General features: G+C 40.2%; 2 pseudogenes; both read left to right on the forward strand.

Moving 5' to 3' along the window:
- The first annotated feature begins 3,647 nt into the window (after positions 1–3,647).
- Positions 3,648–4,551, forward strand: LOC148030993 (uncharacterized; annotated as a pseudogene).
- A 177-nt stretch (positions 4,552–4,728) lies between these two features.
- On the forward strand, positions 4,729–14,086 carry LOC148030994 (uncharacterized; annotated as a pseudogene).
- Positions 14,087–21,890: the final 7,804 nt, after the last annotated feature.

Raw genomic sequence — 21,890 nt, forward strand, 5'->3', positions numbered from 1 at the left:
GAGAGGAGGAGGCAATCTTCAGCCTCAATACAACCCACATCAATGATCATGGGGCTTCAATCCCCCCTGGATGCTGACTCTATCGCCGCCTCTCACCCGAGAAATGGTGGTCTCTGTGAAGAATTCTGATTTCGTTCTTTCTCTCTCCTCCCTCTCTCTCCCCTAAGGGCAGATTCATGTGGTGAAGAAGAAGAAGAAGAATGGATGATGGATGCTTGTCTGATGAAGACCGGATTGCTCCGTGGTTCAAGAGGAAGGAAGATTGCTGATTGTAGACTGTCACGAGCATTAATGGTGGCTGGAAATCAGTCCCGAGATATGGCAAATAAAAACTCGCAACCCGCAAAGAACGGTAATCTCATTTTTACAAAGGAAATTGATGTTTTATGCAATTTGCTTCATGGATACTTGTTCCCATGGGATGATTATGCATCGTAATGTTGTTTGCTGTGAGTTTGATCAGTTTATGCTCAGAAAAGCAGAAAATCATAAGTGTTGTGATTGAAATTAATGGTGTAAAACCCGTAAAACACGCAAAATAGGGAAAAATTGGGTGTTTTTGATATATAAATGGAAAATATAGTAAGACATACCAACTAAATTTATATTTTGCTGCAAATGAACTAAGGGCCACAACCCATAACCTGTTTTGAGTCTTTAGTAATTAAAAAATGCAGAAAAATGGGGAAAATACAAAGAAAATAGGAAAAAACCACTGAAAAATAGGGAAAATGGATTTTTGAGTGTCGAAAATTAGAGAAAAATAAGAATCATGTTTGTGAATGTTTGTGGGGTCTGAAGCATGAGAATTTGCCTCAGTTCAGTCCCACACTTTTATTCTAGTGTGGTTTTCTTTGCGTTTATACAACCAAAAACATGGAAAAATGAACCCTAAACCGATCAATAATGCACAACCTAAACGAGTGAGGGGGTAGAGTGTATAAAAGGTGTTTAAATGCTGAATGAAATGATGAAAAGCTTGCTGGGTTTTATGCATACCATTTAGGTTGGTCGATAATTAAAAATTAAAAACCCAGTAGCACGAGGGTTTCTCGGTGCTAGGTTCATGAAACGCCGTATACGAGCGATAGTCAAAATCATTGAAAGAAATGTTTTCCACATGTGCACAAATGATGATTTTCTTAATTGTTTGAGCACATGGATATTCACAATCTACATGAAGCATAAAATGATAAAAGGTATCAGACAATACCTCTTAGATGCATAGCACCTGTATTCTCTAGATCGTGACCAACGTTGAGTAAGATTGTTCCAAGTTGTAGGCTAGGCGTTGGGTCTAAAGGGAAAGAAAGTGAGGAAAAATGGTACATTCCCTGATACGATCAATTGGTACCTTGAGAGAACTATGTGCGAAGTGTTATATATGTTTAGCGACGCATCGAGGGGCTAATCCCCAAGATGTAGGAGAGTCGAAGTGAGGTAGCGACAGTCAGCCGTGGAAGGACCTCCTATGTTTGTACTTCGTGCTATTTGGCAATGTGCTAGGGACTCCCTCTAAGGAGTGTTAATTGGGTTAGAGTTGGACTACGAGATGTGATACAAACGCAAGATGTTTAGGAAGATGATGTATGTGTCATCGACACTCCTGGCCGCGAGGCCGTGGGGTTGTTGACCGCATGATAGAGGTCTAGCTAGTGCATGAGCTAGTGCCATCCCGTTTCAGGTCCCATCACCAACATGGCTTGGTTAGCAGGTGCAGTTCCTGTTGCCTCGAAATAGTCCTCCATGGACTCAATCTAGATCTCGGCGTCGGCTTGGACAGTCCTTCCCTTGCCATCAAACTCGGGTGGCTTAATTTGTTTGAGAAGGAATTTCTTCTCTTGAACCACAGTTGGACTTAGTGTAGGAATCGGATTTGGAACCTGCACTTGGGGTTGCGTCTGAACATTAAGATTCTTTATGTTAACACCTTATCATATGTTCCCATATTACGTTAATATAACCAATAAAGCTTTTTAGCTAAGTGGATTAATCACTTAACACCTTAGTTAACATTTATGATCAAAATAGATAATTGTAAAAAGTCTTGTTTATTCGTGAGGGCATAACCCCTTGAGTGCACTTATTTGGGATAAGTAAGACATGCTGATTGATACATCAGTTTGGGAAAAATAGGATTGTGTTACAATTGGCTACAGGGATGGAATAATAATATGGAGTGGGGTCATGGATTTTCAGGAAATGGTAAGATATAGGAAGCTTGGGGTATCCCTTCCTTTGATACCCATTCTTCTCATAGTGCCTAACACCTTGATCCTCTCAGCAGAGATTACCCAAGTCACTTCATCATAGACATACTTGTTCTGCTTGACTTGCTGACCGCTAACATGTAAAGTTGCGTTAACGCGAGCTTCGACAAAGATGAATAGCTTCACAATCTTTAAATCCTCCATCCACTTGATTCTCTTCAAGTTGGTCTGAAGGTACGAGAGTCGGTGGGCTGCTATGTAGTATATTCCTGAGTCTCTCGTCCATCTTCGCTTCACATACATGGGCGAAGGATTATAGATGCGGTCCAGAATATCCATCATGCCAAGCCTTTGGCGATAATTCAAAGCGTACATTGCAGTCATGAGCATGACCTGGAACACCAAGAACGTACTCCATGCTTCGTGACTTTGCAATCCAGCATCCATAAGTGAGTAAAGAAATGTTTTCAATAGAAAACACTACCCTATTTTTCTCACCTTTCCTTGTTTATCCCCTTATTCCCTTTATTTTTCTCCATTAAGTTCCCTTGTAATCCTTAGACCTCGTTGGTTTGCTCTGACGCCAACAGTAACGTGTCCGCTTGTCCACCTGTGGGACACGTCTTAGCAGCCCATCGCGAAGAGAGTCTAGAAAGTGCCACCTGGCACTCGCAAGGAATGTCACAAGGTTTGTGATCTAGGTCTTCCCAAGTCTGCCTCGAGCGGAAGTATCCGGCCGTTCCCACTTAGGATCGACCTGAAGTCAGGTTCCTTTCCTATCCGTAAATTCTCTAAGAAGTAGCTAGCGTCGAGCTCTAGATGAACCACTTTGCATAGGAATAATAGAGTCGAAGCGGATTTATGCTACACTTGGTTCATGGAGAATGGGAAACAAGAGGGATGCAAAGCTCAACCTCTTTGCCCGTAAGGCATAGTCCCATTCCGTTCCCCTAAAACAACATAAATCGGGATTCTAACTCTACTGACACTAGGTCTTCATAGTCTCGTTTTCACGTCTTTTGAGAAAAGTTCCCAACTAACCAGCACCAACCTTCCGTAGGACGGACCCAAGTCACGTCCACCACACTTTCCTCGGTTTGCTTAGTTATCTAATTACCTACCACATTATGCTTGACATGCAAAAGCAGCTTCCTTAATCAATCAATTTAAATACACGTTCCTTCACGTTGTCGTGTTGCTGCGCATCCGAGTCGTATATACCTCCATTTCTTTTGTTGTGCATTTGTGCGTGTGATTCATTGTTTGTGTCAAGCATTTCGATAATCTTCATCCAGTGTACATAATCCCTTAGTGCATGCGTATGATTTTGTTTGGATGCATGATGTGTGTGTATTAGAAAAATATGAAAAAACTGATGCCAAAGGACATTATCAAGCTGATTATTTCAATGATGAACTTTAAGAAATGATGCAGGACATGCATATGACGCCAAACAGGGTGACCTTTGAAATCGTCATTAATGGTTTTGCCAAAGCAAACAGAGTTAAAATGGTGCTGGAACTTCTGGATGAAATGAAGATTATGGCGGTGATGACAATTGCGAAGGCACTTGAGCAAGAAGATGTGCAGTGGAGTAGTTCTCTTGTAATAGGAATTTTAAGATTCCTCAAAAGCATAAAAGCTTCTTGGGTTTTTTTAATTGGTGGAAAGACACTGCTGGACTCATGCTAAAATTGGTTTCCTAATCGCTGTTTTGGGATGGGACATGCTGGTTTCAAAAGGGGTTTTTTTTAGAATTTTGGGAACAGGCCTTCATGGAGTAACGTGGTAAGAGGAAGATAAAAAAGAAAGAGGAGAATCTCTCTCTCTCTCTGTGTCTGTGTCTGGATCATACAACCCGCAGGATCTTACGCCCCGCAGAGCTCCCTTATCACAGAGCCTCCCAGACACATTTTACCGCACGCCTTGCCTCCCCTTTCAGGCAAATAAACGATGATGGCGTCTCTTCTGAAATACGGCGCTTGGTGGCCTTCATCAAATACGACGCGGAAGAGAAAGCTCGGGAGATTGCCAATTCTGCCGAAGAGGAGTTCCAGCTCCTGAAGCTACAGTATGTGGAAGACGAGAAATGTAAAATCAACCAGGAATACCAGAGGAAGGAGAAGCAACTGGAGATTCGCAGGAAAATCTCAATGCTTCTCGCTTGTGGGTGCTTCAACTGCAAGATCACCTGGTTAATGATATCAAGAAAGGTGCAGAAAAGCGAATTTATTCATTCAGCATGACAGACCATTATGCATACAAGCAGTTGATGAAAGATCTCATTGTGCGAGGAGTTACAAACTGCCTGCATGCTTCATGGCTCAATTTTGAGCGATAATTGTATGCATCGGTGGGCTCAGAAGCTTCAGACTGAGGGGTGTCCATACACATGCCCTCTTTCTTCTTACTTCTTTTGGGGCACCTACCACCGGTGGTCTGAAAGCAAGGACGTTCAGCTTTTTAATCCTGACGAAGGTCCTTATTGAGTTGTAAAGGCTAGTTGAGGTCAGCAACCATGGCTCTTCAGAATATTGGTGCCAGCAGCAAGAATGATGCTTTCCACCTCTACAATCGAATCCAGAACATGTCCAGCTGAATAATTACACCTTCGTCACTCTCCTCAAAGGCTGATCTGTGCTTGTCAATTTTGAATCAGGACATACCGTATACGATGACGTTGTCAAGAAAGGCCTGAAAGGTGATCCTTTTCATTGGCAACACTTTGGTAGAATATACTGTAACTGTGGTTGCCTCCTAGATGCTCAGTGCATTTTCTGGAGTCTGCAGGACCCTGGATGGCAAACCAAAGAACGAAGCATGCATTCTGTGTTGTTTCCTTGATTGTGGACAGCAGATTTCAATAGGACTGTTATACCACGAATGCAACAAGCATCTAAAACTACTACTTTTTATCAAACTTAATCAATTGCGAGGCTTTCAGATGGTTCCAATCATCTCGCGGTGAAGTGGCTGTGACATTATCCTATTCTTTAGCCATAAATTCATTCAACACAAGATGGAATTTGTGATTCTATACAGTTTGCAATTAGCTTTGCTGGTGGCTACATAACAGGAATTTTCTGCCAATGACTCACAACTAGCTGTCAATCTTGTGTCATTCCTAAACAACTCAAAGGATGAACAATTTGTTGTAACTGCTTTTCATGTATGAAAGAGGAGATCACTACATTAAATGCTGAAAAGAAGAATAGGAGAACACCTGAATGGAAACAGTTTATGATGAACTTCAGTTGAACTTCAGTTTATTATGAACATGAACTTCTTGTAACTCATTTGACAAGGAATATAGTGAACTTTGGCATCAAATTTTTGAGTTCTTCTTGTTAATCTCTTTCATTGCTGTACCTTGAACCCCGTGTTCTGCAGCCCTTGCGTGAACTCTACGACATTTCTGGTGAACCCGACGTGAAAGTGCTGCGTCATCAGCAAGATGGGAGACTCGCAAGAAGAGATGACAGATGATAATGTTATGAAGAACCTGTTTCAGTCATTTACCATGTATATGCAGCAGCAAGCTCATGCAAAACGAGACAGTGATGCTATGGATGCTTTGAAAGCTATCCAACAGGAGTTGAAGCAGTTTAATGGCCAGCAAGTGTCAACTTACCTGCATTTATATGAAGAAAAGATGAAGTTTTTTGGGGTTTCTCAAGATGTTTGGAGCCGCTACTTCTTGCGGATCGTGGTGCGAGCTCTTGAAGGTCGAATTGCAGAAATTCAAGAAGCACATGCAGGTTGGGCTGAATTTAAAAAGGCATTAAAAGATGAATATTTCCTGGAGGATATAGGTCTTATGAATCGCAGGAATTTTTTAGCATGGGTTTCTATGCCTAATAAGGGACTTTCTGTTACCGCTCTTCTGCGAGAGTTTGAAAGCCGTTATGATCAGTTGGATGGGACTGAACAGCAAGCTTTGGAGATGCAGAAAGTGGAGTTATTTTTGCAAGCTGCAGATGCTGATTTACAGGAAAAGTTGGATGATCTTTTGGAAGATCAAGCTACTGATTCAGGTTTAAAGACTGAGTGGAGACATGTCATTGATGCTGTGAATGCTCTTGTTAAGAAGCAGCGCAGGAGAGTAAGATTGCATCGAAATACAGGATCAGTTCCTGAAAAATCCTTGGAGACTTCTTCTTCTACCCCTGCTGCAACTTCTTTGCCTAAGCCTACTCCTCCTGTTGTGAATCCACCAGTTCCTGCTGCTCCAGTGCCCTTATTTGTAGATGATGTTATTAAAGGCTTGGCGGATTTGACGATTGAAGCAGTCAAAGCTGAAGTTGGTAAGTTAAAGGAGCAACTTATGTCAGTACCTGCTGTAGCACCTGCCCCAATGACTGCTTTTCCAGCTAGTCAAAGAAAAGGGCGACGATGTATTTGGTGTGATACTACAGAGCACCAAAACTGCAGAGATTGTGATGCTTTTCAGGAAGCACGTAAGAAGAATGTAGTGTTATGGGGACAAGATGGGAAGATATGGCTGATAGAGATTGGCGCTCCTCTTGACACGAACTTTGGTAAGGGAGGTATGAAGAAGCTTGTTGATGATATGGCTGCGCGATCAGCTTATGTGAGTGTTAGAGGAGATGCTTCAGCTTTTGGAGTCCAGCTTGAGCAGAAATCTGATGGAGACTCTGCTTTATGGTCTTCTGCCTTGGAGATAGCGAGAAGAGGGAAAGTTCAGGCATCTACTATGACTTGTGTGGGCTCTAGCATCCGAGGAGAAACAGGATGGGATTCTCCTGTTGACAAGTATTCTATTTTTGCTTATATGGCTAAAACGCAGGGTTTAGATGCCATGGTTGAGGAAAAAAGAAGAAGAGATGAGGAGGGTCCTAGCTCCTCCAAAAAGACTAGAGGGGGTGACTTTGTTTCACCACCTGATACAGCTCCACCTATGTCAAATTCTCCAGCTCAAACAGGTTTTGATCAACCAATGGGAGACAAGCAGAAAGAAAAGAGGCAACCAAGAAAAGAGCCAGGATTCAAGCTCTTGTCAGACCTTGATATGCAAACGGATATGAGTAAGATTTTTCATGAAAGAATTTTGAATAGTGAAGTCACTTTTACTGTTGGAGAGGCTCTTGGAATTGCTAGAAGAGAAATACAGGATCAGATGCAGGATCTTTTGCGGAGGAAACGACATGCGATGGAAGGACCTGCTTTACAGGGATTGTGGCATGGAGCTCTTGGGGAAGAGCATGATGATGCAGTGATGGTTGAGAATGCTTCTGTTAATCCGCAATTGGAGAAAATAGTGCAGCCTATGCAGTATGAAGATGATGAGACCCCTATTCTCATTCCTCGTAGCCATTTTTCACGAAGTCATTGGGCTAGAGCAACCACTGAGACAGTGGTAAGGATTGGAGAGAAACAAATTCCCTTGATCGCTTTAGTTGATCATGGTTCTGAGATTAATCTTATTGCTCAAGGTGTTTATGAGAGTGGCAAGTGGCCTATGGATGCAGAGCATGGCTGGCGCATGAGAGCCGCCAATAATACTTCTGGTGATATGTATACTGCTTGTCCGAGTATCAGAATTTCTATTGGTAATGTTGAAGAGGATTATCATTGCTTTGTTCAGGATTCATGCTCTTATCTAGATTATTCTTGGACAGCCTTTCATTACAGAAGCAAGAATGGAAACAAAAGTGATGGATGACGGGTCAGCTTATGCGCGGATATGCAGTAAAGATGGTATGCGAGCTGTTTAGTTTATGACTATTGGGGTAAATCATCCGAGAAATAGGGACTCCTTGCGTGAGGCACCACTACCTGCGAAGGAGTTGGATTTTCATTAGGTATCGCTGTCTTGCGAGACGCCAGTGGTACGGAGCGGAGAAAAGAGGAGATCTCGCCTCCTGGCAGCCAGACTTTCTCCAATAATTTTGTTGGTTTTTCTTCAGATAGTTCAGTGAGTTATCAGAAAATTTCAGATTTGCCTAGAGCTGCCAGGCAGTACATTGGTCGTAAGGAGAAAGAGTTGAAGAATGCAGGTATTTTGCAAGTAGAAGAGCAAGTAGATGGATTGTATGAAGGGATGTCTTATGCAGTTACTTTGTTTGAGATGAGAGCAATGCTGAAAACTGATGTATGTAAGGGCTCAAAGATTATACCTGTGCAAACCTTGGATATGTTTCAGGAAATTTCTGGTTTTATGCTGCAAACAAAGTTAGAGGCTGAGAAAACTCAGCAAACTGAATTTATGGCTGATCTTGATCAGCTAATAGAATTGCAGAGGGCTGAATCCATTCAGCCAACAGAGTTGAATGCAGAAAAATTTCTGCATACAGAGTTTCAGGATGCATCTATGCAGTCCATAGAGCCGAGGGCTGAATCCATTCAGCCAACAGAGTTGAATGCAAAAAAATTTCTGCATACAGAGTTTTCAGACTGCACCCATGCAGTCCATAGAGCTAAAGGCTGAAATTTTACAGCCAACAGAGTTGAAAGCTGCTAAAAATTTGCAGAAATTGCAGCAAAGAAGAGAGTGCTTGAATGATGCCATGGTTGACACAAAATATAAAACAATTGATAAGAAGGTTAAGCCGGTTGCAGGCCCGCTTCCTTCTGATAGTGATGAACAGATTGAAAAAGCTATGAAGCAGCCTATGTTGAGGGACCCTGTGAATATTGGACATAAGTTTGCAGCTGAAACTCTTGCAGAATTGAAGATTGGAAATGATGATTTTTTGCTTCCAGTGGAAAAAGAATGTTTTAGAGAGATGCTTGGACATCATGGTAAGGCATTTGCTTTCTTTCCACATGAAATTGGATGCATTAGTCCCGAATTGGTTGCACCTATGGTCATCTTCACTGTTCCTCATGTACCATGGAATATACGTCCTATACCTGTGCCTAAAGCACACTTGCCAAAGCTAATAGAGTTGCAGAATGAAAAGATTAAAATGGGGATTTTGGAACCCTCTTCTGCACCCTACTCTAACAGGTGGTTTACTGTACCAAAGAAGAATGGTACTTTGAGATTTATTCAGGATATGCAACCCGTGAACAAAGTGACAATCAGGAATGTGGGAACAGGTCCAGTTGTGGATGAATTTGCTGAGGCTTTTGCAGGATGAGCCATCTATTCACTAGGTGACTTGTATTCAGGTTATGATCAGTTTCAGCTTGCCTTGGAAAGCATGGATATTACTACTATGCGGACACCTATTGGTCTTGTGAGGATGTGTACCTTGCCTCAAGGTGCCACAAACTCAGTTGCTCATATGATGAATGCTATGCATAGAGTTTTACGAGACTATATTCCGTAGTATACTATGCCTTTTCTAGATGATGTGCCTATTAAGGGTTGTGTAGAAGAAGAAAAGAATGAAAGTCTTGATTTGCGTGGATGTAGACAGTTTGTAGCTGACCACTTGATTGCTTGTGAGCAAATATTGACACGATTAGAGGAGGTAAATTTGACACTTTCAGGGCTGAAATCTGTCTTTGGTGTTAATGAAGTCATCATAGTTGGGCATATGGTTGGATATTATGGCAGAAAGCCTTCTCTTGCAAAGGTGGATGCCATAAACAGGATTGCAGAGTATTGCTCGACTACTTCAGAGGTGCGGAGATTTGTGGGAGCTTGTGTATTTTACATGATTTGGATTCCTCATTTTGCTCATATAGTAGATGTTCTCTATCAGCTGCTTCGAAAGGGGCAGAAATTTCATTGGGATGAGAAGCATTCAAAAGCCATGCGTAAGCTCAAGAAGTTGTTGCAATGAGCTCCTACTCTACGCAAGGCGGATTATCAGTGTGGACGGCCGATCATGTTGACAGTTGATACTAGCCCTATTGGCATAGGTTGGGCTGTGGGACAAGATGATGCTGATGGAAATAGGTATGCTATCCGCTTTGGAGCTAAAGTTCTTAATGAGCGACAAAGGAGATACCCGCAGATCAAAAGAGAGTTGTGGGGAGTAGTCACTGCACTGAAGTGTGACAAAGGATATTTTATTGGAGCTTCAGTTGTTGTGGAAACAGATTGTTTGCCTTTGCTTGGCATGATTACTAGTTGTTCGACTCCAGATATAGCGATGCTTCGGTGGATTGCCTATATTAAATCATTGAATCCAGAATTTCGACACATAGCAGGGAAAGATAATCCAGTTACTGACATGCTTTCTAGAGCGAGATATGAGGATGAGGAGTCAATGCTTGCAGAAGATGATGAGACAAAGTTTGCTGCTTCTGTCCTTGTTCATGATTGTCATGTATCTACTGTTGAAGCCTTTACTGAAGAACTTTATGTTGATGAGTGGCTGCAAATTGGACAGTATCTAAGTTCATTGACTCGAAGAGCTGATTGGACAGATGATGAAATCAAGAAAATCAGAAGGAAGGCTTATGGGTATTTCTTGAAAGATAGTTTTCTTTGGAAACATCTAAGAAAGAGAGGAGGCTTGCCCTTGAGAGTAGTTTGTGATGTAGCGATGCAGATACAGATTATGCGAGAGTTTCATGAGAGCTCATGGGCTGGACATAGAGGTGTGTGGGCTACTTATGAGAAAATCAAAGAAAAATACTGGTGGAAAGGGATGTATAAAGATGTTTCTCACTTTGTGGAGACTTGCAGGGACTGCCAGCTTTACTCTTTAGTGCGACATCGTGATGAGTTGCATCCGACTTATCCACTATGTATGCATTATAAGTGGGTGGTAGACTTGGTTACTTTGCCAATGGGACTTTGGCAAATGAGATATCTTGTCTTGGCTAGGGAGGATCTTACAAACTATGTTGAAGGCAGACCGTTGCGGACGAAGACCACCACTACAGTATGTAAATTCTTGTTGGAAGAAATATTTTGCAGGTATAGATGTATAGGCAAGATTACAGCTGATCGTGGAGAGCTAGATGTAGATGAAGCTAGAGAATTCTTCTCACGGCTTGGGATTAAATTGGCTCTTACTACTGCCTATAATCCAGAGGGAAATGGCAAAAGTGAAAGAGGACATCCGCCAATAGTTAAAGCATTGGCAAAAGCTTGTAGAGGTCGGATTGGAGATTGGCCGAGATTACTACCTTTTGCATTGTGGGCTGATCGCTCTACACATAGTGTGACTACTGGATACATGCCTGCGGAGTTGATGTATGGGCAAAAACCTGTCATGCCTACTGAAATTTGTGCTCTCACTTGGAGTGTTCTTCCGTGGCATGAGAATTTATCAAGGGAAGAGCTGTTAGCCCTTCGGATTCGTCAACTAGAGAGAAGGACAGAAGATGTGCAGCTAGCCGTTGATCGTTTGAAGGCAGCCCGTCTCAGAAATAAGGACAGGTTTGATTTAAGGCATCGCTTGAGGCCTAGAGCTATAAAAGAAGAAGATTGGGTTCTAGTCTATGACAGTAGTCTAGAAAATCAGCATAGTAGCATGAGAAAAATGGTTCAAAGATGGTTTGGACCATATGAAGTAAAGCAGGTTTTTGACAATGGTACCTATGAGCTGGCTGAATTAGATGGAACAGTACTGAGGGTACCTATTGCTGGAAAACGAGTCAAGATTTTCAAGAGAAGAGAAGATGAAGAATATGCACTTGAAGCATTGACAGAAGAAGAGCAGGTAGAAGAAAGACAAGCAGAAGAAACAGAGAGCATAGATGATGAAGCTGATCGAGAAACAGGTCTACTAGAAACAGAAGATGGACTTGACCTGTTTGTGGACTTGAATGATCCTGGATAGTTGGCACATCCGGAGGATGCGCAGGTTTAGAGGGGGTGGATGTCGTGTTGCTGCGCATCCGAGTCGTATATACCTCCATTTCTTTTGTTGTGCATTTGTGCGTGTGATTCATTGTTCGTGTCAAGCATTTCGATAATCTGCATCCAGTGTACATAATCCCTTAGTGCATGCGTATGATTTTGTTTGGATGCATGATGTGTGTGTATTAGAAAAATATGAAAAAACTGATGCCAAAGGACATTATCAAGCTGATTATTTCAATGATGAACTTTAAGAAATGATGCAGGACATGCATATGATGCCAAACAGGGTGACCTTTGAAATCGTCATTAATGGTTTTGCCAAAGCAAACAGAGTTAAAATGGTGCTGGAACTTCTGGATGAAATGAAGATTATGGCGGTGATGACAATTGCGAAGGCACTTGAGCAAGCAGATGTGCAGTGGAGTAGTTCTCTTGTAATAGGAATTTTAAGATTCCTCAAAAGCATAAAAGCTTCTTGGGTTTTTTTAATTGGTGGAAAGACACTGCTGGACTCATGCTAAAATTGGTTTCCTAATCGCTGTTTTGGGACGGGACAGGCTGGTTTCAAAAGGGTTTTTTTTTAGAATTTTGGGAACAGGCCTTCATGGAGTAACGTGGTAAGAGGAAGATAAAAAAGAAAGAGGAGAATCTCTCTCTCTCTCTGTGTCTGTGTCTGGATCATACAACCCGCAGGATCTTACGCCCCGCAGAGCTCCCTTATCAGAGAGCCTCCCAGACACATTTTACTGCACGCCTTGCCTCCCCTTTCAGGCAAATAAACGATGATGGTGTCTCTTCTGAAATACGGCGCTTGGTGGCCTTCATCAAATACGATGCGGAAGAGAAAGCTCGGGAGATTGCCAATTCTGCCGAAGAGGAGTTCCAGCTCCTGAAGCTACAGTATGTGGAAGACGAGAAACGTAAAATCAGCCAGGAATACGAGAGGAAGGAGAAGCAACTGGAGATTCGCAGGAAAATCTCAATGCTTCTCGCTTGTGGGTGCTTCAACTGCAAGATCACCTGGTTAATGATATCAAGAAAGGTGCAGAAAAGCGAATTTATTCATTCAGCATGACAGACCATTATGCATACAAGCAGTTGACGAAAGATCTCATTGTGCGAGGAGTTACAAACTGCCTGCATGCTTCGTGGCTCAATTTTGAGCGATAATTGTATGCATCGGTGGGCTCAGAAGCTTCAGACTGAGGGGTGTCCATACACATGCCCTCTTTCTTCTTACTTCTTTTGGGGCACCTACCACCGGTGGTCTGAAAGCAAGGACGTTCGGCTTTTTAATCCTGACGAAGGTCCTTATTGAGTTGTAAAGGCTAGTTGAGGTCAGCAACCATGGCTCTTCAGAATATTGGTGCCAGCAACAAGAATGATGCTTTCCACCTCTACAATCGAATCCAGAACATGTCCAGCTGAATAATTACACCTTCGTCACTCTCCTCAAAGGCTGATCTGTGCTTGTCAATTTCGAATCAGGACATACCGTATACGATGACGTTGTCAAGAAAGGCCTGGATGGTGATCCTTTTCATTGGCAACACTTTGGTAGAATATACTGTAACTGTGGTTTCCTCCTAGATGCTCAGTGCATTTTCTGGAGTCTGCAGGACCCTGGATGGCAAACCAAAGAACGAAGCATGCATTCTGTGTTGTTTCCTTGATTGTGGACATCAGATTTCAATAGGACTGTTATACCACGAATGCAACAAGCATCTAAAACTGCTACTTTTTATCAAACTTAATCAATTGCGAGGCTTTCAGATGGTTCCAATCATCTCGCGGTGAAGTGGCTGTGACATTATCCTATTCTTTAGCCATAAATTCATTCAACACAAGATGGAATTTGTGATTCTATACAGTTTGCAATTAGCTTTGCTGGTGGCTACATAACAGGAATTTTCTGTCAATGACTCACAACTAGCTGTCAATCTTGTGTCATTCCTAAACAACTCAAAGGATGAACAATTTGTTGTAACTGCTTTTCATGTATGAAAGAGGAGATCACTACATTAAATGCTGAAAAGAAGAATAGGAGAACACCTGAATGGAAACAGTTTATGATGAACTTCAATTGAACTTCAGTTTATTATGAACATGAACTTCTTGTAACTCATTTGACAAGGAATATAGTGAACTTTGGCATCAAATTTTTGAGTTCTTCTTGTTAATCTCTTTCATTGCTGTACCTTGAACCCCGTGTTCTGCAGCCCTTGCGTGAACTCTACGACAACGTAACTTAGGCACTGACACAAAAACAATGTCAAGCAAGTTCCTTTTTCAAATATTTGATCTTTATTTATCATAGTCTGGGAATACATCAAGTATTATACTCGAAGGCTATCCCAGCAACCAACAAGATTGCTGCTCCAAGTTTCCGCCCCCGTAGACTAGTACATGAGCCTCGAGATCCCATCTCGAGTCATATTGGCCTCTTGTGTGGGATCCGGAGGTAAGGAATTTACAGCCAGAGCCTCCCCTAGCACCCAAGCGTCCTCTTGCTCCAACTAGCACCCATGGAGAGACCTCTCACAGCGGGTTCGGTCCATACACCCAGCACGGCTAATCAACCCCCTTGGATAGGGCTAGGCAGACAGTCAGATGTAACTAAACCTGCCTCTCCCTCCAGGCTTTTAACCTGAAGCATTAAGTGTTTTGCCTTGAATTAGTTCCTTGAGCAAAGAATTTCAAACAACGTACCTAAGTGTACAATCACGATCAATTCAAAGGTCGTTTGTATGACCAACTGCTAAGGTGTGATTCCTTCTTCCCGAATGCTCCTAGCATCCGATCCTGGATGGTTCACGACTTAGTGAGATTCCAAGGGCTTGGCAAGCTAGGTTGCTCGTTTCCCCTTTTCCTTTGGGTTAGGGTTTGTACCCTACTACCGATCCTAATTATCCTTACCTTAGATCTCCTTGCAAGATAGATCATGGACAACCCCGTTGTCCTTGGTTGGTCAACTTGCTAGTTATCTCCTAGATCCCCTAAAGTACCTATGTACCTTTATCTTTGATCTTGATTGATCAAGATTGTCTATCACTTTGACCATGGTTGGTCAAGATAGTTCTGTTTAGAGCAGTTCCTACTCTCTCCTAAAGTATAATCTTCTTAAGCCCTCTTAATGATGCTCATAGGTGCTTAAGCTTTTACCTATCCCTCTTGAAGTCACCAAGGACTTTGACATGGGATTCATGGATCTCAATTCCATTTGGTATATTAAAAACAACGTTGAATTTTCTCAACAACTTTAATACACGTGACGTAATGCCATGCCTTCATTTCAATGCTTACAATTTTGATATAATCCATACGATATTTTATGCCAGACATGCAAGGTACTTCCTATGCATGCAATCTTAACATTATCCTCTCTGTAATTATTTACACGATCTATAACCTTCTTGAATGATCTAGCTTTATGTGATCATTGTATGAGTCTAACTGCACTTTAATCTTTCTGCAGTTTATTACATGTACCTTAGAATCCATCTTGCGATATGGAGATGCACTTTGTTTCTTTCAATGTCCTCTAAAGTGCATTTTAAGCAAGAACTTGTGCAAGGAGTAATGCACTTTATGCAAGAATTTTCGGTAATTTACGATGCAATTTCTAATCAATTTCACCTATTACAATGACATCTTACGATGGAAATTATCTTGCTTGTTACATACATTACAACTAAGTTCATACCTAGGAAATTATCAAACACGCAATTAATGTGATGCATGTAAATATGATTTTCACTCCGATAATTATAACCTACAATTTAATAATAGAGCAACCTGGGTTTGGAGTGAAGCCGTAATTCCAGTGGTATTGATGCTTGACAAATCGTTCGCGGTTGCGGTGCCACCTTGTTTCGAACTTGCATCCACACTTGTAGGGTTTTCGGCCATCTTTGTGGAACTACGCTTTCGGGGCCATACTTGAAGATGCGTGTACGAGTGCTAGAGTTCTCACACTCTCCTATGCAAGATTTTCCGCCTCTCCTTGAGTGGAGGAAGAGATTGAAGGGGGAGGGGCGTATTTTCGAAAATGACAAGAGGGGTGCATGACCTCTCTTTGAGGAGGGGGAGAAGAAGCTTCCAGAAGCTTCTCTCTCTCTCTCTCTGTCTCCCTCCCTCTCTCTCTCTCTTTCTCTCTTTCTCTCTCTCTCTCTTCTTCTTCTTCTTCTTCTTCTCTTCTTCTCCTCTCTCTCTCTTCTTCTTCTTCTTCTTCTTCTTCTTCTTCTCTTCTCTCTCTCCCTTCTTCTTCTTCTTCTGTTCTTCTCCTCTCTCTCTCTCTCTTCTTCTTCTTCTTCTTCTTCTTCTCCTTCTCCATCTCCCTCTCCCTCTCCCTCTTCTTCTTCTCTTCTTCTCCTCTCTCTCTCCCTTCTTCTTCTTCTTCTTCTTCTCCTCTCTCTCTCCCCTCTTCTTCTTCTTCTTCTTCTTCTTCTCTTCTTCTCCTTCTCTCTCTCCCTCTTCTTCTTCTCTTATTCTCTTCTTCTCCTCTCTCTCTCCCTTCTTCTTCTTCTTCTTCTTCTTCTTCTTCTTCTTCTTCTTCTTCTTCTTCTTCTTCTCACTCACGGCCAGGGGGGGCGCGCCTACTGCAGACCACAGGGAGGGGGGATTCTGATGATGAGGGGGGGGCGATTCTTGTCGATGGCCACATGTCCACTAGGGGGAGGGGGGGCTTCCTTATAAGGTGGGGGGAGGTGATAAGGGGGGGAGACGGCATGCCCCCCTCTCTACCTCTTACTCACACTCTCTCTTCTCCCCCCGCCATGCAGTTGGTAGGGGGAGAGAGATGGAGAGTAAAAACATTTGTGTAAATTTTAAAAATTTTAAGGGGTGGTTCTCATGGGGGGAAGGCACAGGGGATATTACAGTAGCATCAAATAAATAGCAAGTGAGTTGAACATGGATGTGTCAAGAGACATAAGAAGTACTAGTGCCAAAAAGCACTAAATGAGTATCAAAAAACACTATGCTTGTTGAGCTTAATGTTGAACTTGGATTCTTGACCTTCCTTGTTGCTAATAGCTTGAGTATTGCAATATATCAAAATATCAATGACATGTTTGAGACAAGACATGTGAGAAAATGAAGGGATTTATGAGCTTGAGGTCAAATGGCTTGGCTTTCTCTTTAGGGTTTTTCAACTCAATTGATCTTTTGCTTACAATAGCATGTGAAGGTGACCATTCCTTGAGATCTTTGGTAGGTAGGTGGCTTAAGTTATAGGCTTTGAATGCCCCATGTTCTTAGGTGACATCAAAGTACATGCTATTGGTAGAAGCTGTATGACCTAAGACCATTCATGCAAAGGGCTACCACGCTATACCGATGAAAAAAATCCTCTCTGGTCAAAGTCTTAGGTTCTATAGCCCATTTCCCCTAATCATCTAGCCTTGCAAATTTGACATGCAAATCACATGTCCCTTTGATTGACTCATCCATAACATCATTCCTCATTGGTGGTGTAAACATAGACATAGATTGTTTAACGGTAGGCTCTGACAATATACTAAAAGTGGTATGTATAGCCCCAACATGTAATTTGTCCTTTCTTCTATGCCTCTTTACAAGCATGGTAATGGCCTCTTTTTTATTTTCCAAACTTCTCTTAGCCCCAATTTTGTCATTCGATCTTCCAAAAGATCTTCCAAACTCTCACATTTTGAGCCTCTAAAGCCTATTGTCAACAATGTCCAATTAAATCTACATGCTTTCAAATTTATGTAACAACTTAAATAGCTACAAGATGATTTTTGGGCTTGGTCACCCACCTAATAAATATCCTATGAGTAAGCCAGCATCCTCAATGAAAAGTTATTCTCTTAAGGCCTTTTTAGACTCACTCCAGTCTAGATCCTTCAAATACAATTTTGTAATGCATGCCTTTAATTCATGCCAAGTGAGCTCTAATGCCTGCTTTGTAACCACATAAAATTTCAACTTAACTTCATGAAAATGCAAATAAGTTAAAACATTGTGACCATTAAATATTTTTAGTTCCCTTTGAACATCCTACAAAGCTTTTATGACTGCAGATTTCAACTTTCCAGATGCTTGCAGCCGCAGTTGCTATTGTTGTAGCTATTGCTATGATTGCAAATACATATTCAATATCTATATCAATTGTCTCATCTAATAAAATGGTCCTACAAAGGAACCCAAACCATCACCCATCATGCGATCCTTTTGATGGCCTTCACTTTGAGTTCACAAAATATTGAGGCGTATTTACTCAAAGGCATTAATCATGTGGATTCAACTAGAAGAGTGTTGTACAGAATAGGGATATGAAAATTTAAGAAGGAATATAAGAGACTTAAATTAAGATCCAACAATAACCACAAGTATTTATAGAGAAGCCTTAGATGGAATGCTTATTAGTAGATAAGAATCAGTATATGCACTTGAGACAATAGCTCAAATCTTGTGTATTAGGACAATAGTCCAATCTATCTAAGTCAATGGCTTAGAAGAAACCCTAATAATGACAAAATATCTATTGTATATAAGCTTTTCTCAAGTGCACAAACTTCATATGTCACGAAAAAACTTGAGATACATGTAGCAACTATCCAATACCATCAATCAGGAAGGGTCTCTATTGATATGCATAGGAATCAAGAAAAACCCTATGATATCTTGAATGTCTGGTTTGCACCCTAAAGAGTAAAAAAGATTCTTTCACCACCCAAGATGCATTCAAAATCAATCCTTTACATGCTCCAAGCATATGCCCAAATCATACATTAATATGATTCCTATAAGTGGTTTAATACCTTGTAGAGACCAAGACAAAGTGATTACGAAAATAATATACTTTTTGTAATAGCATAAAATCTATTTTAAATCAACCCAAATTAGTCCCAAATTCACTCCTTTACTCTTCTTGATAAGCATCAAGCTTCTACCAAGCATACTTAAGAAGACTCTTCTTGTACATGACCTAAAAGCAATCAAAAGTAGATTCAATTTTATTACAATAGTTGTTTACTATTGTAGAGAGCATACATGCCCTATTCTTGCCTATGAGATCAAGCCATGAACTTTTCCAAAAACTCTTGGTGTGTTTGTCTCTTCTTATGATCTATGTCTTTGTTGAGTATAGATATTCCATTTCCTTCTTCAAGTCTTTACTTTTCATGCCATAGCTTCCCTCGTTCCTCTCTTGTTTTCATGTGCTGTCATGTCCATCATTTTTCTCAAATTGATCTCCACCATAATATCCTCTTGTCCTCCCCACTCCAAAAATCACCCCAGAGAAGGATTTTCTAAGTCTACTAGAAGTTATCTCCTAGGTCCATATTTCTTTTAAAAGTCCATTTGCTCCTCTATTTGATCCATTGGCAAACTCATCAAAATCCAACACGATATCCAATTATAATTTGATGGATTTGCAAAGTTTCAAAAGAAATTGGGATAGGCTTGTTTTCCCATGCATCTAATAGAAGAAATATAATAATTATCAAATATAGTAATGATATTATATAAGAAAAACCATTAGTGAAATTCCACTAAACTAAATAAAATGCACATAAGAAATAAATTTACCTCTTGGGTTTTATCCATCTTGACTCAGTCTCTTTGTGTAGGTCTAGACTAGATTTAGTTTTATCAACCATGGTGATGGATGTATTTCACAACACTTTATTTTTTCCATATGAACGCCCTCTTAAATAATACGTGTAAGATGTACGTGGCTTTGTGGTGCATAGTTTGAGTATTATATAGGAACCAATATTTATAAGAACTTGCAGATTTCCACCAAATAAGAGTGATCCACTTTTTCCTAGGGAAATTCCTTTCTAGAAATAATTCTCTTCAGAGAACGCTTACTTACAATGATTCTAGAATTACATTTTGATAGATTTAGGAGGTGGGTCATATGATATTAAAAAATTCTTAGACCTCAATATAAGAGTCTTCTCACATTTAAGGAAAAATGGCCATGTATGTAAAAAAGCTAACATATATGTGGATATATTTTATAAATAATTCCATCTTATCAGACACTTGGGCCCGATATTTTTGAAAATTAAAGGAGGTGGTGGGGCAAAACTTGGACACATACATTTTTGAGTATTTAAAGAAAACATTCCAATGACCCTTTTCACAAATTTTCTATGCAGTGCATATATCTTATAACGATTCCTTTTTCTCCTGTCTCTCAAATTTTCTCATTACATGCATCTTACTTCTCTTAGCTTATTATTAAATTAACCATAGTATTTCTTCTTTTTCTCATTCGTCAAGCATTCCACCCATCGCTATTTTAATATTTAGAACTTTGCAAATGGTGCATACATGAAATAAGCCTTGGTCCACCTAAGGAAGAAAATAAAAAAATATTTATACTAGATAGGGTTGGTGACAAAGGGCACATCTATAAATGATGAAGGTTTCAATCCATCCTAAATTATTATTCAAAGTCATTTTCTCCATGTATCTCTCTCTTAAGTGAGCTTCCTTTCTCTTTTATGAGGTGAGAAAATCTTATAAGAAATATACATACCTTTTTCTACTTCTTCTTCTCATCCCCCTATAAAATCATCAATCTTGTGATATAAAAGCTAACACTATACTAGTAATGCATGAAAGGTAGGGTCTAAATGGAGGCACACAAGTAAAAGAAAGAGAAAAGCAAAAGCTATGTGGAGGGTGTAAGAAAACACACACACACACAGATTGTATGTGGGAAATCCAATGGTTACAATGTGTGACTAGCCTTTCCTTATACAATAGGCATTGAGAAAATAAAGAGTAAAGTGATATGATGGTGGTGCAAAGCAAAACACGTGGCAAATCTAGCAAATCAAATCTCAATCATAAAAAACTTTATGACACACATAATAGAACTTAGTGAAAAAAACTAACAAATCAAACATCTCAACTATTAAATACAAACAACATTATAATACATGAGGATTTTAATAACTCAATAGATTGAGAAAGACAATAGAAAAACGCACGATTAGGCCCAACCTGCCCCATGGAAAAACCATGGTTTGCCATCCTTAATTATATATTATAGTTTTACATGGATATTTGCATTCATATCTTACATATAATTACAAAGAAAGTACAAATATCAATTGAAATACAGAGTTTTAAGAGTCAAGAGGTATCTTGTAACATGCTACACTTGCTACAAAAAAATTTGTGCTCTGAATCTTGATGTTCTAGCATCACTATCGCATTTGGAGCGTGCCAAAACCCCCCAAAACAACTCTTGAAGCTCTGAATTCTGATTCCAGATGAGGGAGAAACAAAAAAAAATTGTTTTCACTATGTTCTCTTGTTTTGCATGCGATCATGTTGCTTTTATAAAGAAAGCTAGAAACACTTTCTAAAACTTAACCACATTAAGAAAATAGCAAGGTATTCCATAAAGAAAGCTTATTTCAATAAAATCATATCTTAAATCTTATATTTTAAAATAATCTAGATTAAGAACAAATAAATTAATAGTACTAAGAAAAATGATCTAATTATTACTAAAAAGTTTAAACTTATAACTTACAAATAGAGTAATAATTTTAATAATGTAATATCATATAAATACATTATATTATATATTATACTTAAGATAAGTATCATAATTATGAAATTTATGCTTGGACTTATGCTAACACCTAGTGCTACCCAAAGCTACCATTACCTGCTCTACACATCAACTGAAGCATTCACACTTGTTTATAAATAAAATAAACAAGCAATATTGAATACCTAGTAGGCTTCAGCTACAAATAAGTAAACTAGATTGAAACACTGTCCTAACCTTGATTTAATTTGAGTGCACTCTAAACTCATAAACATCCATTAATTTAATATGTATTTTACGGAATCACCCACCGCTGTTGAATCACCCACGTGTACATTAAATTAATTTGATGCTCGAAAAGGATAGGCGTCCCCGTCAACTTCTCGCACAAGGAATCCACCTT

This window comes from Lygodium microphyllum, chromosome 9, assembly GCF_053477565.2.
Source record: "Lygodium microphyllum isolate KBCC chromosome 9, Lygodium_microphyllum_v1.1.10, whole genome shotgun sequence".
NCBI classification, from domain to species: Eukaryota; Viridiplantae; Streptophyta; class Polypodiopsida; order Schizaeales; family Lygodiaceae; genus Lygodium; species Lygodium microphyllum.